The sequence below is a fragment of the Zerene cesonia genome, chromosome 7 (assembly GCF_012273895.1).
Source record: "Zerene cesonia ecotype Mississippi chromosome 7, Zerene_cesonia_1.1, whole genome shotgun sequence".
Taxonomy (NCBI): domain Eukaryota; kingdom Metazoa; phylum Arthropoda; class Insecta; order Lepidoptera; family Pieridae; genus Zerene; species Zerene cesonia.
The window spans coordinates 2,127,326-2,138,745 of NC_052108.1; the positions used below are offsets into that span (position 1 = coordinate 2,127,326).

Genomic DNA, 11,420 nt, shown 5'->3' on the forward strand with positions numbered 1-11,420 from the left:
GATGAAAACATATCATGAAACCGCAAATAAACTATACGCTTACAATTGTATAAAGCTAACTTTGACATTCATAACATTATTTTTCTTAAATCGTTCGGCGAAATTAGAGTATCAAATTTCAAATGTTATACGTCGCCAAAACAGAAAAGTCCAATGACTTTAACAATTTTTCAACCTTTTTGGATAAATAAACCTTTAGGGATTTAGCCTCTTCTTATTTACATATATGGTATTCAATGAGACAGTTATGTATGTTATTCTGAATAATATCTGCAAAATTGTTTATTAAGTTCTATCTTTCAAATTAAAAATATGCTGGCTCGATCCCAGTATAAAATTGTAGGCATCCTGGTAGATATAAAATTGTATCTCATTAATCCTATTTCCAAAATAAATCTCTTCAATGTACGCATTTACAATGACGGAATTTTTACGATCTTTTCGAATTGTAGAAACCAAAAAAGTTTCTGCATGTCTATATACTTCCAATCCAGATACTAAGCTCTGAGCTTTTAGATAAAAACGCTATCCGTCTCGGGCCCATCACCGGTTGCAGACAGGCGGCCGGCGCAATCGGTCACGTCAGCTCGATCGGGCATTTGCGCGCAATTTGTTGCCAAGTGACGCGCAACAACTATTTATCGAGTAGGGATACCATTACAGGGCATCATTAAATGGATTTTTCTATAAGTTTGTATTGTTTGTTTGTAATATTGAGGTTATTTGTTGTTGTAATTTATTGGAATATTGGTGGTCTTTTTTTGTTATGTGTATTAAAGTTCTGGAAGAAGATATAAATTCCCTTCTGCCTCTTTGCTTGCTCTGGCATAAAAAGTAATTGTCATTATACCTAATATTTTTTTCTTGATCTTAGCCTGATAGGCTACTACATCAGTGCGGACGCGTGGGTCGTATGAGTAAAGGTCACCATTGACGGGGATCACTACCCTCGGCTTGGGCTGGTGTAGCATAAATGCATGATGTTACCAACCACTTACAGTTTCATGAAATGGAGTTAACGTAGTGACATGAGTGAGATTAAACAAGCCTTCATGTGTTTTTTATTACAAGAACCTTTTGGAAATACTTCAAAGACCTAACAATAAGGTCTAAGATTCAGTTTGCAATCACAAGATACATCAAGTCAGTTTATATCGTAAGCTTACATTCCAATAACTAGATTTAGATTATAATCTAATTCTTCCGTTTACACATATTTTTATTATTCAGTAACATATTTAGAAATCCTAAGCTTTTAATTAATGATGGCATCCCTACACACACGCGTAGTTTCCTTGTTAGGCTGACTGCGAGCTGGAGGAAGCTGTCCTATGCTTTATGGTAATGTATCTGATGCGATGAATTCTTATAGCGCGTAGTCAATCTTGTGATAATACTTCACTTCGACTGTAATGTATGTAAATTGTAAACTTCAAGATATGGTAATATTTGAAGGATGGAGAGTTAGTGCCGAGATTGTATGTGGAATCGGTGACGTGAAGAGTTTATGGGTTCATTGCTGGCTTATGTTTGTAAGTAGAAGTTATATTTAGCATTAGATAGCAATAAATAAAACATTAGCAGGTTTGGAGGCAATCTATTTTGATAATCTTGCTAATAGGGAATAAATTTTGAATTAATATAACTAGCGGTCCGCCGTAGCTTTGCCTACATATATAGCTTATGGTAATGGGGTACGTATAGGTAAGTATCCAATGGTGAAAGAATTTTTAAAATCGGTCTATTAGAGGCACATTAGTACTGTTGTTTTGGAAGGTAGAAAAGTGTATCATTTATTAAAATGTTTTTAAATACATTTAGTAAAAACAAAAATATAATTTCAGAATACTACGTCAAGTTTCCGTAGTGTAGCGGTTATCACGTGTGCTTCACACGCACAAGGTCCCCGGTTCGATCCCGGGCGGAAACAGAATATAAGATTTTATACAATTGTTTTTGTTCGATCTGTTTAGTGACAAACATACTGTATTTAACTCCAATTTTTTTATTATTATATGAAATTCAATGATAATGACCAATTTAAAGAAAATACATATTCTCAGTTGTTTTAAAATCTCTAGACCAAAGCTATTAAAAATCTGATACACCGAATTTATTATATTAATGTTTTAATTTAAAAGTAAGTTTATTTTCTTATTTGGAGTAATGTGTGATAAAAATACACAATCGTGATAAAGGTATAAGAAAAACTCTCATCAAAAATAACAGAGAACTTTCCATTTAATTTTATAAAATAGTAAGTAAACATTATTTATAGAAACAGAAGTACAAAAGACTGTAATAGATTATATCAACAGAATTCTACGGTCTGTGATATTGTTTTTTTTCTAATAATTAAAATGGGTCCCTATCCTCATTATCGCTTTTAACGCTTCAATCACACGTAATAAGTATTAAATAGCATTGATGAGTCAATCAGCAACATTGTTGCATACAGGTATCAAGGGCGTACACGCTTAGGACAACGTGCTTTCATATGCCAACGAGGGGACAATTGTCAATTACACAAAAGATTTCTTTAAATGGCGCCAAAAACTGTTTTCTTTTTCTTTTTTTTTTGCAAATGGCCATTTCAAATTAAGACTGACGAAATTTTGAAAATGGAATGGAATAATAACCTTTTAGATATTAACGTTTTTAATGTTCCCTACCCAAAGGTTAATACAGAACCCTATTGCCACTTATTATTAAGGCTGCTGTCCGTCTGTCTGTTTGTCTATCCGTCCGTTCGTCTGTCACCAGGTGAGATACAGCTCATGAACCGTGATAGACAGTTGAAATTTTCAAAGATGATGTATTTCTGTTGCCGCTATAACAAGAATTAATGAAAAACTCGAGTTGCCAACCTTTGAGTATAGACATAAATTAGATGGATGACCATTTTTTTTCGCAATTGCTACTAATAATTGTATGAAATTCTTGTGTCCTTACTGTCCGACATTGTCTCTCTATGTTCGATAGACTAATCATAAATTACCCACTTCTCTTATTTTCTTAAAAAGTTTACATGATTTTTCCAGCAGGTTCATTTACTGTTTGTCAAAATATTTATGTATGTTTAATCGTATTTTTGTGCATAGTAGTTAATATATATATTTTAGTAAATATATATATATATATATAAAACAGACCTATAAAATGTCCAATGTAACACAAATTCAATATAACAGTACGCGCGAAATGAATACGAAACCAAATAAACTAAGTACCTTCTTTGGTTTATTTACTCTCCCGGCCTTATAAGTAAAATAATAGATCTCATATATTTCCCCTATTCAAAACAATAACAAAGAAGATTCAATTTGTCAAGTAATTCCGCTGCAAATCTTAGAAAGTAACATAAAGTGGTCGTTACTACCGTTTATAGTTTTCCCGCCATTTGTCTGGGTTATTGAATAGTCCCTTTCGACCTTTGAGGGCTTGGACTTGCAACACAAGTCTTTTGGGGTATAATGGGCAAATAATATTACTGAAGTTTATACACGTGTTGATCATGGCTTGTTGGAGTTTATAGGTTGTTTTTTTAATTTAATATAAGAAACAGCATTTAAGCGGTTACTTTATGCACATCACATTTAGGCTTTTAGAAGGGAATATGTATGTTTCCTTAAAAAAATTACAGTGTATTTTTTGTTACATTTAATATGACATAACTAGGTCATATTTAAATAGTACCACACGGAAAGTACCAGCTTTCAAAGAAGAAGGATCATCAGAATTGGTTTACAGAGTCGCAAGTTTTGAGGTTATAAAACCAAAAAAATACATTCGAATTGATCACCTGCTCTTTTTCAAGTCGGTTGAGAATGAGCACAAATAGATTTCAATCAAATCATATCAATGCATAAATTATTTACATATATGAAAATCTAGCTTTTTCAGTTAAAGGGAATTATTTAGTTCAGTTCAATTTAAGAGAATTTTTAAGTTAAAGGGTCTCTAGACAAAATCTTAACATACTAGCTGCACCCGGCAAACGCTGCTCTGCCTTACTCTTATCATTTAGGGGCATGAAAAATAGATTTTGGCCGATTTTCATAGATACCGGATAAACACAAAAAATTTCATCAAAATCGGTCAAGCCGTTTCGGAGGAGTATGGCAACGAAAACTGTGACACGAGAATTTTATATTCACATACATACGTTCCGTTGCTACGCGAAAGAAAGAACGAATTTACAATATTAGTAAGGATAACAAACTCAAATATAGAATGTCCCTCATAAACCCGTAAGGTACTACACAAAAGCGGCATCTAGCGACTAGCCTACTAATTCCAAACTATAATAAAACGATTGTGTCACTGCGCAAAACAGTCCACATAATAACGATCATAAAAATTCTATTCATGTATCCACTATTCAAATTCGAAAAGAAAATAAACTGCGATATTTGTCAGGACCATTCGTAAGCGCTGTTAACACGATGGCTTGAAATTTAACACTCCAACGGTGGAATATAATGATGTGCGTGGGCGCAAGTTAAATAGCGTTTCTGGTTCATGATTGCTTTGTTATGTTTTATTGCTTGGATGTGATGTAAGGTACGAGTCTATTACTACTAGTGTTTTTTTCAGGGTAGACGTGTTAACGAGTTAGTCTTGACCTTGTGTGCAGTGGTATGACATCGCATGTAGTCCATAGGCCAAGCTGGATGGTCTAGATTCTAGATACTCTGAGGAAAAATTTCAACTTCCAAAGTATTTTCATGCATCCAAATGATATAAAAAGGTAACACCATGAAAACATAATCAATCATGTGTCACGATTTATTGTGTTCAAGTGTTGGGATAAAATATAACAAACTGGCTATAATATTTAAATGAAAAAGTATTCCGTAATTGAGAACTAGGAATTTAAATCTTCAAGAGCCATTACCGTGGTTTAACGACGAACTATGTTCTATACAAATTAATTATTGGACAATAAATAACGAGTTTCTAATGATAGATTACACAGCCAAAAATAAAACAAAAGCTACAACAGATAATATACCCAAAAATCGATAAAAAATCGAACACCCGAGTTCTAGTCTACTCGAATTAATCGATACATCATCAAACATAGTCACGCTTCAATTCGGGACCGAGAAATGGCATTTTAACGGACTTTTATTCATTAAAAAAATACAAGGTGGGATTACACCTGCGTTTTTTATTCTATTGTACGGTCGTTTACAAATTTATTGAAACAGGTGTACATCTAAAAGTAACAATACGTAATGTAAGTCAATGATATTTTATTTTTGAATGAATGAATGAATTGGAAACGGCCGTAACTGGACGCTTTTTGTGGCGCTGCGGATGGATTTAATGAGTGCTGAATTATAAGTGTATTCATTTACTTGAGAACTAAACGCGCCCCGCGGTTTCACCCACTTTTCCGATATTCCTCATTACTAATCTTTATGTTAGTGATAGTCAAAATCGGTCCAGCCGTTCAGAGCTGGAACAAACCGAGAGACAGACAAATTGTAAAAAGTTTTTTTGATACAAGTACCGTGTAATATTGCAAACAGACACTCGAATTTTAATTATTGACATATATCATCATCATCATCAACTGGTTCGTATTGCTAGTTTTTAACGATCCATAATGTGAAATTTTGAAAGAATAGAAAAAAATTGATCAAGAGGCGGGATTCGAACCCCCGTTTTTTGCCAAACCGTAGCAACGCCTAGCCTCTCGGCCACATGGATCATGGATACATTATGTATTAAATTTAATGGGTGAATGAATTTGCGGGTCACGTATAATTTATAAAATACTTAAAAAAAATTATGTTGTTATTGCTCTAGAATTTTCTAGCAAATTGAAAACTTATTAAAAAAAACTAGCTGTTCGCTCCGGTTTCATCCGTGGTGTAAATATAGCCTATGTCACTCTGTATAATTGCAGCTTTCTAATGGTTTAAAATTTTTTTTGAAATCGGTCCAGCCGTTCACACGTGATGGCGTGACCAAAGGTAATAGGGATTATTTTATATATATATATAGATTATGACGTAAATGCAAATTGACTTCGAATTCAAAATTAAGAATTATGAATTAAGATGAAACCTAGAAATGTTACGAAATACCAATCTTACAAACTATTTATATTGATTTATCTTTATTTTATTTATTTATTTATTTTATTTTATTTTTTAAGGATCACAAATGGTTGTTACATGTAAACTTGAGCTACAGATCGTTTTTAAATATAAGTTGGCGTATGCACAACCTATTGTATGTGACCACAACTTACACTTACTTACTAACCTATCGAACCTAACTTACTAACGAATCTTTAACTAACCTAATGTATTACATAAGGCCTGGAAAAAGATACTGCTGAGTTGCCCCTTTTTGTGCGTAGTTGTGTTCTTTCCATTGTGAAAGTCGCATTAATATTATAAAATAAAAGAAAGAATTATATGCCATTAGAACAATTAGTAATGTTTTTATATTGGATGACTAATAAATATTGGTATTTCCAATGACAACTCTAATGAATACAACCACAAGAAAAGGGACATATTTTCTTAATGACGCAAGTAATAGAGGTACTAGAAAACCTATTGTTCATAGAAGTGCATACACGAGTTGCTTTTTTCAGGTCTCTTCACAATTATATTGATTATAAAAAATACAGATTACATAAAGTAGATTTTTTTGTTTGTTGTATTAGATATGTTGTTTGTTTACTAATTAAATACAATTGAACCAACGTAACAAAAAAAGGAAGGACTAATAAAAAGCATCGAAGATTTTGGAATACTAAATGTACTTACTTACAATGAATATATACAAAAAATCGATGAAGGGCAAATCGTACTGACGACAAGGCTTAAGCAATTGCAAGAAGAGAAAATGCAAAAAAATGGTCACCAATCCGATTCATGACCGTGCCATCAGTCACTTAACCTTATACGGTAATAGAAAATTTCAACTTATTCATGTCTCTGAAAATTTCAACTATCACGGTTTTTAAGATATTAAAGCCTGGTGGCAATCGCATGGACGGACATACAGACAGACAGACGGACAGTGAAGTCTTTGTAATAGGGTCCTGCATAAGGGTCCTTAACCCTAAAGGTACCTACAAGCTTAACCAAAATAATAAATAATAGCTTCCGGTTGCATAATTTATTTCTAACGCCTTTTATGAGTAACATTATTTTCTATCATGTTCGTATAATATGCCCATCCATTTTATTTCTCTTCTTAATTAAGACGCTGTTATTTAAATTTCAACGGATTGTACGATTCGATTATTTTGAAGTGAATCTATATAGTATTTATATATTACTAGACGCTTGTCCGTCTCCGCCCGGATATTGGGATTCCTATTTTATCCCAAGGGGCATTTAATCGGGATAAAAATATCCTATCACCCAAGTCAGCTCATACCCTGTCCGTATATGAAATTTCGTCAAAATCCATTTAGTAGTTTCAGCGTGATTGACGGACAAACATCCAAATAAACAAACTTTCACATTTGTAATATTAGTGTGATAGTGTGATACCTACATTACGTTTACAAGTTATTTTTATAAGTATGTCGTCTATAGACAAATTTAGTTAATATAGGTACCATTTTAAATATTCTTTAACAATTCACGGTAAGAAAAGACACCTACTCCTATGGATTTCTTTCTTAAAACGACACGTGTTTACGTCTACCAGGATTATACTTCACATATTGAGGATGTATGCAAATCAGAGAACATAACTTAAGCATAAACACGCAAGAAAATGTTTAGAAACCAAGTATCGCGTCAGGAGGCTTCGAGCATAAACCCTCCTGGCATGTGTAATCTCTCACCTTTGACACTGGTGTCCATAAATACGGGTGGGACAACCTGCGAACAGTGCAAATGATTTGTTATGTGTAAAATCGAATATTCAATGCGTTGTGTACTCGTAATTTTTGTAATGCTAATAAAGATTCTCATTAAAATCTATACTATATTATAAAGCTGAAGAGTTTGTTTGAACGCACTAATCTCAGAAACTACCGGTCCGATTTGAAAAAATTTTTCAGTGTTAGATAGCCCATTTATTGAGGAAGGCCTATACTATATATGTAACACGGGCGAAGTCGGGGCGGACCGCTAGTGTAGTATAATGAAATTTCATGTCTATTGCCTGTGTTTTTTAATGTATTGGCTTACAACATTCAGAATCAGACCAGGACTCCCAAGTCTACTGACATAAGTATCAGAATGGTTTGACTGATCGAGTAGTCTGCTCAATGTTTAAGAGCAATAGTGCTTCATTGAAACACAAACGAATATCAACTTAATTGCCATGGTAAACTTATATCAGAATATTTTCGTTGGCAACAATGATATGTCTCATCACACCATTACAATTCATGTTATGACATACTAGCTGCGCCCCGCGGTTTCACCCGCGTAAGTCCGTATCCCGTAGGAGTATCGGGATAAAAAGTTGCCTATATGTTATTCTACTTGTCCAGCTGTCTACGTACCAAATTTTATTGCAATCGGTGCAGTAGTTTCTGCGTGAAAGAGCAACAAACGCACACACATCCTTACAAACTTTCGCATTTATAATATTAGTAGGATAGGATTATGTTACTATTATGACTTCGATTTAGTTTTTGCAGAATACGAATTTTCTTACATTGTTAAACAGATTTTAATGGACTGTCAATTGAATCGGATAAAAATCTTTGACCTGCGCCTTACTCCAGTCGTATTAGCTACCCTACCATCGGAATATAAAACTTATGAAATATACAGGTGCTAAATCCATCGTTGCTTTATGTTTTGTCCATCTTGTCCAGGGTTAAAGTGCACATGCAATGCAAAACACATTCACCTGTAATAACAATGTACACATATGATATTAAAAAATGGTAAAAAAATATTAAAAAAAGAGCGATACGGACTCGCAGCACTAAGGGGTATAAATAAGCTAAAGAGCAACTGCCGAAAAACAATGGTCACCCATCCAATTTATGACCGAGGCAACCGTTCCTTTACCGCAATAATTGTGTCTTGTTATAGCGGCAACAGAAACACTATTAAAATTTAAACTGTTTAACTATCACGATTCATTGGTACAGCCTGGAGGTGGTAACAAACAGACGAACAGACAGCGATGACTTAGTAATAATATAAAGGTTGAATGTTTTGATATTTTCGTAGCTTCGAATACGACATCAATAATCATAAGAAATCTTCAATGTTTGCCATTCAATATATGCTGTAAAAACCAACCAAAGCTGGTCTTTCCTAAGTTCCTCCATACAACGGTCGCAGAGTCTTCACCAGACTGGCCAACTCACCGGCAATTACTTTTTCATGATTACCACATAATCAAACAGGCTGGTGCACATTAGACAAACATTTCTTGTAATATCATACCATTAATTCGCTATAAGATTTATCTAACGATATCTATATATATATAAATGAAATCCTTTTCCTTGGTCACGGCATCACGCGTGAATAGCTGGACCGATTTCACTAATACTTTTTTTGTTGTATTTGTTATTATTAGAAGAAGGTTCTCACAGAAAAGAATATTAAGAAAATCTCTTAGAAATATTGAAAAATGTGCATTTAATTTTGCATATTTTAAAAAACGCGAGTAACAAATGTCAATGTCATTCACAGCCAGAGATGAAAGCGATATAACCGAATACCACGCGGGCGAAGCCGCGGGCGGAAAGCTAGTATATGATACGTACGAAAACGTTCCGTGATAAACAAGCCGCGATTTATTCAAGAATTTATATATGTCACCGTGAAATGGCAAACACCGCTAGATTGGAAATAACAATCAATCCACGAGATTGTTATCTGTTAAAAATGTTTGATCTGTAGCACACTGATTGCAATTTAATCCTTTATTTTTCATAAGATTATAATTTATCGATGTTAAATTGTAGATGGACATTCCATATAGAGTTTGGTTAGATTAGGTTAGGTTGTAGTTCGGTTTATAGAAAAACTAACTTGTGCCCGCGGCTTCGCACGCGTTAAATTCAGAGTAATACATATAAACACATATAAACCTTCCTCTTGAATCACTCTTGTCTATTAAAAGAACCCCATCAAAATTTACAAGTACGTGATCGTAAAACAAGTAGCTGATCAGCCTTCTGTGTCCTGCCAGACCGAAACATTTTTTTTATTGTCTCCACCAGGAATCGAACCCAGGACCCCTCTGTTCTACGCTCACGCGTTTACCACTGTACCAAGGAGGCGGCACCATACATAACGGTTTATTCGAAGCATAGTGCGTTAAATAAACGAAAAAATTATGAGCTAAATTGCCAGCGAATGTTACGGATCACAAATCTTTGTCATCTTCATCGTAAGAATATATTGTAACGGTTTTTACAATGTTACAGCGACATATATATCTAAGCGATACATCGTGATCGTTATCTGTTTCCTCTAGATGAGTGCGGTTTTATTTTATGAGCTCGTTGCGCTTGTAATAATTAAACGTTTTAACTCAGATGCCGACATTTTTCAACTAACGTCAAACCAGTCAAATGTTCAAACGTGGAATCTTTGTGTCTTAAGCTCTTCCTCCCTCCCTCTACAGGGAGATCATTTATTCTTCTATAGAAAATTCAGTCATCTACAAATAAATTAATAATATTATGCTTAATAACCGATGCAACTACACAGCTCTTATAGGTTATTCGTAGGCAAATAATCTACGTGAATGATATAATTATTCTGGGATGATAGATCAAGTAAGGTTTCACGGACAAACTTGGACTGAAACTGTTTCTGCTTGACCAAGTCTTTTTTATGTCATCCTCGGCAATGGAGCTGGTGGTCGCCTGGTGGTAAGCGCTACCGCAGACCTTATGCCTCTACAAATGGATTGCCAACTTTTTGGAAAGGGATCACCAAAGGATCAATGAGAGGAATAAAGGAAAGGGTAGATGAAGGGAGAAGTAGCTGAGAAGGGTAAGAAAAAGGATTTGACCGTCCAGCTCACACACTCACCGAATGACAGTATCATGCTACTATTTCGCGCCGGTCTTCTGTGGAGGTATGGTACTACCACAGTGCGAGCTGGTCCACTTCGTGCCGAAGCATGCTTCACTCCCACAGTCCGGAACGTTGATTGCCAGAGTAAATTCTACTTCCTACTAATATTATAAATGCGAAAGTTTGCAAGGATGTGTGTGTGTTTGTTGCTCTTTCACGCAAAAACTACCCAACCGATTGCAATGAAATTTGGTACGTAGACAGCTGGACAACTGGAATTATACATAGGTAACTTTTTATCCCGTTATTCCTACGGGGTACGGACTTACGCGGGTGAAATCGCGGGTCGCAGCTAGTATTACATATACCTAGTCTTGCCATAAATATTGTAATAAAGAAAAAAGAAAATTGTTAACTGCAAATAACATTTATTAC

The 11,420-nt window shown here is 34.5% G+C and overlaps 1 non-coding gene across 1 annotated transcript; it reads left to right on the forward strand.

Annotated features, from left to right (window-relative positions):
* The first annotated feature begins 1,857 nt into the window (after positions 1–1,857).
* Positions 1,858–1,930, forward strand: Trnav-cac. Its single transcript has one exon. It is a non-coding gene; the product is annotated as a tRNA-Val (tRNA).
* Positions 1,931–11,420: the final 9,490 nt, after the last annotated feature.